Source organism: Larimichthys crocea, chromosome XIII, assembly GCF_000972845.2.
Source record: "Larimichthys crocea isolate SSNF chromosome XIII, L_crocea_2.0, whole genome shotgun sequence".
Classification (NCBI taxonomy): domain Eukaryota; kingdom Metazoa; phylum Chordata; class Actinopteri; family Sciaenidae; genus Larimichthys; species Larimichthys crocea.
Window position 1 is genome coordinate 38588168 of NC_040023.1, and position 8526 is coordinate 38596693.

Here is an 8526-nt window from a genome sequence, read left to right on the forward strand (position 1 = left end):
CTTTAATATATATTATTGATTCGAGATTGTTTACTCTCCAGTCGAGTCCCAAAGAGTCGCTGATGTTTCATTTACCGACACCTGATTCTATCTCACTTCATCTGATCTAAACGTGTCTTTAAGGCTACGACCTCTACCTCGAATGACTCAGCCGTAGCTGTTCTAAGAAGTGTTGAAATGATAATTTGCTTTTAGAAGGAGTGAATAAATATACGCTACAGGTTACCTACCTCCTACCTACAGCATCTATTTTAAGACTGGAGCTGTGTCTGGTTCACAGATGTTCAGTTTAAATCAATGATGTCATCTATCTCAAAGTCTGCTACTTTGCTTTCCTTTCATTTTCCTGGAAATTTGAATGTTTTTCTTTGAGGTGACGCAGACGGGGGCCAAAAGAATTCCACTTTACACTGCTATTCAACCATATGGAAAATATCTTTTATTTCAGTCAGGCTGATCCTCTTATGTCACTAAACTCTGTGAGAATTAGCCGCCGTAGGCCACAGAGAAAGAGCGCGCGAGAAATGAGCACTTCGTCAAGGAGAGAGTTGCCCCAGGTCTGAACCCCTATTATTTACAGGCAGTCATCTTATCCCTGTCAGAGAGCTGTCAGCCTCTGAGCTGATCTGAGCATTGCTTCTCTCTGCTCTGACTGGGATGACCTGACCCCTCCACAGCACAATGTATCCACTCTCTCTGTCTCTGTTGTTCTCTTTCTTTGTCCTACTTTAATCCTTTTCCATCCACCTCAGTTCAGTTCAGGTCAATGGTGTATTATTTGTTTATTCCTATTGCTATATTCTGTGCCATCCAAGATTTGTATTGTCATAGTTTTGAGGATCTAATGTGTATGAACTATTAGCTGGGATTAAATATAAAAAAAACCTTTATATAAACCCCCTTGTTTAGTGCAGTTACGACAGCAGCAGTTTTCAAATTTGATCCTGTCCTGTGCTGTTTGAGGATTTAATTAACTTTGATTCCTTTTTCAATAGTTGACTTAAATGATTGCTTGTGTATACAATACTAATTTGTGTTGTACTATTAATACAGTATTTGTTAATTCAGGCTTGCATATGTGAACTTTTCCAGTTGCAGTAAGAGTTTGTATGAGTTGTCTGTTAACTCACAAAGAGCCTATGTGGGCTGAAAACATTATTAATATGGCTCATGTTTCAGTTGCACAAGGTAATATTTTTAAAGACAAAATACACAGAAATACCACAAGTACTCTGTGTGTGCATGCTTGTGCGTGTCCTTGGGTAATAGGTGCTTTTACTTATGTCTGAGGTGGATGTGCACAATAAAAAAAGAGCTAAAATGAAAACCACGTCTCACACCAAAGTGCTTTGCCGTCCTCCACTCAAACAACAGAGAGACAGGAAAGAGAAGTTTCAAACCACAGGTGGTATCATTCACACTCATGTCAGCATCTGTCCTCCATTTTCTGGTCTGATACGATAGCGGTAGTTAGTGTTAACTGCAGAGCTTTACATGGACCAACAGTATACATCATTAGGTGACGTCAATCAAAGAGCTTGCTGCGTGCCAACGCGTCTGTGTTCTCCATGTGTCTGTTGTGGTGCATTTGGCAAAAATATCTCATAATGAAAGCCAGAGGCGACTACTGCTTTGCGCTCACATGAAGTGGATCAGTTTGTCAGCTGACTTGAATTCAGCGTGTTTAATGATTTAGTTGAAGTTTAAAACTGACGGCCGTTTAAAGGAAACGCTAACTGAGAGCAGAAATAAGTAGTGCAAGTAGACAATTCCTTTTTATTGTCTTTAAGCATTTTAGGAAACCAGCAGAAATTTAAGGAAGGCTTCAGGCCAACAAAGAGTTTCACCAAACTGTTTCTCTAACGTTTCGATTAATATGTTAGTTAATAAACTTTAGGGGTGCTGGTTGGTCTATTTTTAACACATAGCATCGCTGTTTTCCTCTGTTTCCAATCTGTCTGTTAAGATAAGCTAATCACCTGTCTTACCTGCTTTTTTAGTTTTTTTGGCATCACCAACTGTTTTTTTTTTTTTAAATATTGCTTTCTGTGTCTGCTGAGGTTTGATCCAGTTTCATTCTGTTCCATCCCAAGCCTTAGAAATAAGAGCCAGAGCAGATAAAGAGAGGACGTTTTTAAGATATAATGTCCCTCACAAGGTTACTTGTGTCCAAAGCAATTCTTCAAACTGTCCAAAAACCCCCCAAAAGAAAAAAAAAGTCACTTCATCATCAACTCAGTGGTATTGATCTTTTCATCTTTAAAGTGTTTTCTTTCATCCTCTTTAGGCCTTGATGATATTCCAGGATACATTCGGTGCAGAGCTGGCAGACGGTTCCCATCAACCATTCATTTATATTAATGTTAAGCTTAAAGTTCCACTTGATTTACATAAACCAAATGTCTGGCTGGAAACATGACAAATGGGATCAAACCTGAGGTCAACATTACTAATCGATAATCCATCCATCCATCCATCCATCCATCCATCCATCCATCCATCCATCCATCCATCCATCCATCTTGCAGTGCTAGGCACGTAGGGGCTGTAGCTGATCCATATAACACCAAAGAAGAAGTTATCTCATGACACTTTCCATATAGAGCAAGTCTAGACCTTATAATATTATTTACAGAGACACAACAATTCCCACCATGAGCAAGCACTTGGCAACGATAGCAAGGAAAAACTTCCGTACAGACTGTGTGAGCTGGACTCTTTGGATGAATCACATTCCCGTATGTGAGGCAGAATGACACACAGCCTGAGTACTGTGCAGTATCCATCCCACATCCCTGATTATGGGAGCTGACCATCTATGACTTTAGCCTTGCATAGCTGGTCAAATCTGCTCATTAAAATGCCCTGAACTCTCAGAGAAGCCTTGAAGTCAAACCATGTTTTGGAAATCTTCAACCTTCAAAGTCAAGTGGAGTCGGTAATCCGCCTTAGAATGGGAGAATGAATTTACAACACCTTGAGGCGACCACAATCTGCTAAGGTGATACATAAAAAAAAAAGATCCTTCATGGTGCACCACCAGTGTGGGAACATTTTTCTGAACATCAAATCATTCCTTTGTATAATAGACTATAAACTGCTTAAAACAACAGCGTGTGTTTTCTCTGAAGCCTGAAATAGCTCAAGAACAAAACAGTTAGCCCTGCTGCAGATACTGTCTGTATTGCAGTGCAGTGATTATTATAATACACTGAGGTGGCTTGAATATCTCTTAAATTAAAAACAAACCCAGCAGTCAAGTATGCTTATTTGTTCTTGTTGACATTTATAAGATTGATCCCACTCTCATGTTTGTACTTAATATATGTTTCCAGTCTGTATGTTAAACTAAGCTAAACACTTGCTGGCCATACCTTCAGAGTTACTGTACAGACATGAGCATGTATAGCAATTTTCTCATCTAATTTTCAGCAACAGAGTGTATTTGCATGTCCCCCGTAAAATCTCTTCCTTTAAACTCGATTGACCTTTGTGAGCCATATGTACGCCTACGTACCAAACTATATGAGTGTCTTGTTGTTTGTGTGTATGTGTGTGTGACAGAAAGGGAACGGCAGGCTGTAGCTCAGACCAGTCCAGTAATTATAATTTCTTTATATAGCTGTGGTATGAGACTCATGGACTCAGGAAAACATCTGCTGGGCTCCACAGATAGAAGAAACCTACATGAACTTGAAGCGGTTTAATAGTTCCTCATGTAGCTTGCTGTGTTGTACAATTTGTTAACACTGTTTCATTGATACATATAAAACTATAACACTGTTGGCCTGTAAAGCAAATGGCACACAGGTACAGTTCAAACAAGGCATATAACAGTCAGTTTTTTTTTTTAAGAATATTTTTTTGGCCTTTTCAAGCTTTATTTTGATAGAGACAGCTGAAGAGTGACAGGAATGTGGGGAGAGAGAGACAGGGAATGACATGCAGGAAAGAGCCACAGGTCGGATTTGAACCCTGGGCGTCCACAGCAAGGACTGAGCCTTCACACATGGGGCGGCTGCTCTACCAACTATGCTAAACACCGCCCCAGCTATTCAAACTTTTGATATATTACATGTAATGCTCTCAGCAAGAGTAAAGGCGTGGTCTACCCGATGGAAATATATACTCATCATTAATGTATTATTCATTTGACAGATTGCACAACTTTGTAAACAATCCTCCACCTTTAATAACTTACAGCTCTTGAAGAAAGATGTTTATAAAAACCAAATTTCCATTCATGCCTTTGTTGTTGTAGTTAAATGGAAAATCCTAACACATGAGGCAAACATTTAGCAAGTCATGACCCTGCCAAAGACAATTTTAGTTTTAGGTCCAATGCTGTCGGCTCTATGAAAACTGGTGTGTTACGCACACATGTACACTCAATTACTGAAAGTGTAAATGCATGCAGTCAATGCCCCATACACAGATCAAGTACACACTGGGGCTAAAATCTGAACAATACTTTGTTTCTGATTAAAATGTTTTATAACAAAGGCTTTTAATGTCTGTCATTATTCTCTCCCCGCAGGATGTTTCCACTGGCTGACAGGAATGATAGATTTATAGTTTTTGTTAATTGCCTACAGTTACCAAACTGCACTAGTACTATCCAGATCAATCTGGATAGTACTAGTCAAACTCGGATGCATTCTTTAGTCCAAGCCATATCTGAAAAAGTAATTTTGTTGTGGTTTTGTCTCTCTGACAGTAAGTTTTAAGACAAACACTTCAGTAGAAGTTAACATAAAATCAGTTTCAGTTCTTAATTTATTTTTCATTTTCGAAACTTGAACTTTTGGTCATTTTTACTTGATCATGACGAGGTAAAACCAAGGAAAGAAAAGAGTAAAGAAGAAAAAAACACCAGGTGATAAAGGACTTGTACAAGGAAGATACATGTTTTGCCAATCATCTGTGTGAATGTAGCTTTGGTGTCCAGGTAACTTAAGTTGAAATTCCTCACCTCATGTCAGGCTTGTCCTGTGATTTTTTTTAGTCCAGGCTCAGGCATGCCTTATCTTAATGTATTGGAAATGCTGGTACTGTGCCAGCCTACAAGCATTATAGCTGTACAAGCATTACAGTTTGGGTGAGTGTCAGAAGATGTCAGTGACTATGTGTCTGTATGAACATGTGTGCCTTGAACACACCCTTCACTAGAGGTTGTGGTTCACATCTCGAGAATTAAGGGGCCTCTAACACACTGGGCCTGCATCAAGCTTTTGTGCTGCTTTGTTCATTTGTTTAGCTTTTGCCAGACGAGAGGTGACATGAAGACAAAGCGAGGGATTTGGGATGCTGCGAGATCCCAACTGCTCTCAAGATCAGGACTTTTAACAAAAGCTGTCTTTTGGAGCATATGTGTGTGAGTGAAACAATAAGCAGCCCAGTGAGGCGTATACATTTCAGCTCAGTATGGCTTTAGCTGTAATTCAAACCAAACACTGGCTCAAGCTCCTTTGTGTAGCTTTTAGGTTTCAAAGACACAAATGTGACTGTTTTTGGATATTTCTTGGATATTAATGGCTGATTTGTTGAGGTGCTCTTATTTCTTGATCGCATGAGCCGAGCCCACTGTAGGAATGCTTTGTCTTAGCGCGTTTATCCTGGTTGACCTGCTATCTCTAAAGGCCTAGCCTCAGGATATGTGATTCTTTTAAAAGCATCCATTTGCAGCCAAGCACAAGGTGCTATCTGACTTACAGATGGGTACACAGCAAAGAGATCTGATGAGGCTTTCAGCAGCTGTTTATCACAATCCCTCTGGATCCTGCATATCCAAATGACTGACAGGGCTAAATGACTTTGAGGTATTCTCAGGCTTTAATGCCAGATCTCTTACATCAGCAACTAATCCCCAGAGCATTCGTGGAATCAGTCACTGACACAGGTATTTACCGTCATTCTGATAAGATCAATGGTTGAAAATGACAAATTTCCAAAATAGCCAAGTTTGATGGTAGATGTAAAGCTACTGTGCATTTCTAAAGTGTATGTCTAATTTTTGATAGGCCTGAAAAGCTGGAGGTCTTAAGGACACACAGAAAAGTAGAAGAAAAAAAAATATTATAAGGCTGCCTTATCTGCTCCATCTGTTGCGAAATTCAAAAGGTTAGGGGGAATCTTGGAGCCATCATGGCTGAACGGATTTTCTCAAAGTGAAATGAGGCCATAAATGGGATTTAGAGCTGAGCACATCACTAGAAGACTCGCCACAGCAGAAAACCACAACGTCCGTCTGGCTTACGCAATCACCTCCAAACCTGCAGGGACCAGTTGAAAGCGAGACGGTATGACAGGGTTTCTTTTGATGCCGTAGACTTGTATTGTATATATAAGAAGCCTGCAAAGCTGTCAGCAATCATTCCAGATAGCTCGAGTCTTTTCCTTTGACCTTTCCTGCTCTGTGAAGTTGGTAATGGGAGAAAATGAGGGCCAATTACACACTGGGATGAAACACAACCTCCACACATTGGACGTGTCTTCAATAGTGTCTGCACTTGACCATGAAATATGTTCCTACACAGCAGTTTAATAGCTAGACAGTAAATCAGTATACTGTTGTGACCCGGGCTCAGACTCTCCTCGGTGCATGTGTCTGCTGACAGGTGAAGTATGGCCTCAAGTGTTTCCTCTTTTATCAGGACAAATTGTTCTAGTCTTTGCTACTGAAAGTAGCTCATAGTTTGTATCACATTAACCTTAAAAAAGTTTGTTTAGTTTTTGATGCACCATCTTGGAGATTAAATATCTTGAAGAGGATGAGGGTGGAGAAGAACACTGCGACAAATAAAATGCGCCCACATTTTGAGCAGAAAATAGCAGTGTAATCACCTTATCCTTGACTCTGATGAAGGAACGCGTGCGAACACTGGTCAGCTCTGGCTCAATACCTTGAACACAGATGACAAGGTGAATTCCAAAGTTAAAAACATCAGGCAGGAATGTCAGGAACGAGGGAATGACAGGAATCACGTTACATGTATTCACTGACAGTTACATTAGCGAGAAACACAAGGAAGCATTTGCTCCCTTGCAGAAATACAGGTAAATGGAAAATGCTGTTTTATTATCAATAGTTAAATCAATTGTAAAACATACAAAGCATCAGCGTGTTGGTGAATGAAACTATTTTGTTTATCTAAAAAGTGTTTAAAGGTGTTTAAATGTCAGCAGAGAAAGTCAAAGGTCATCCAGAGAATAACATCAGTGCACATCCATGAGAAAAGGCCCTCTTTGCTTTAACTCAAAACCTGACAGCTGCTTCTTCCTGCATGTTAAAGCTGTATTATGAGCGGCCATATGAAAGATTTGACATGTTCATGTTAGTTTTTTGTTATTACTGTTACATTAAAAGGACTCATGTGTAGGATTTGGTGGCATCTAGTGGTGTAGATACTGATTGCCACACCCTCACCTTCCTAGCATTAATGAGAAACTACAGTGGCCACGAAATGTGCAGAAAAGTGTGGGGCTACTGTAAGAAAAAATAAAAATAAAAAAGGCAGCTCAGTATAGAAAAGGACAACCAGCATCTGTAGATATAAATGATGATTGATTGATGAATAATTAAACCTTTAAGAAAAAATAGATATATTTGGAAGGATTACTGAAATATTGGCCTAGTTCAAGATAGGCTAATAGTTTAATCTAGCCTATGCAACTTTTTCTAAACACTGTGGCAACAGGAGACAATTACAGGATAACAGAAAGTGCTAAAACTCAGTATAACAATATTGCAAGTAGACCAGAGTCATAAAGTCCACAAACCATCTCAGTAATGTCAGTTATATTGCGATATCTATCAAAAGTCTGCCTGTGGTAGCAAAAACCCAGAGTGTGTTGAACTGAACAAGGGTGTGTTTTACTGCTTATGAATTTAACTTTTTATTTGTGAGAGGAGGAATACGTTCTCACTTTAAAGACAAAAATAAATATGCTTTAACTGTTAAATTATGCCTACACACTCCACAAAAGACATTTATTTCACACATAAAGGACCTTTGAGTCCGGCCAGCTGCATGTGTCTTTATTTTCTGTTCTGTCTCACAGCAAAACACACCAGTGTTTGCGAGCGCATTGAGCTTTGCTCTACAGACATCCTACATCCATGACAGGATCTATATATTTCAGAAAGTCGGCAAGTTTAGACAGCCTTAGTTACGCAGTAAATGGACCGTAAATTTAAGAATTGTTGGCAATTAGTTTTCACAGTTCCATTGAGGATTGTTTCTGAGAAAAGTAATAAAGCAAATGATCTGCCTGGAGTGCTAGCAGGAGCTGAGTGATTTGGAGAACCAGCCAGTGGAAAAATAAGTTCAGAGTGTTTCCTTTATTATGTAACAGTTGCTTGGATTTTTTCTCTTGAAAAGGTACCATCATCAAGGCCCAGTAAATATCATTTCAATGTGTTTGTGTCACATCTTAGTTTTATTAAGCTGAATAAGTAAAGTACTGTTTTTTATGTGAGTGAACAAACTGAACATGTTGCATCTTTAATTCATCATCCCAGAAAGT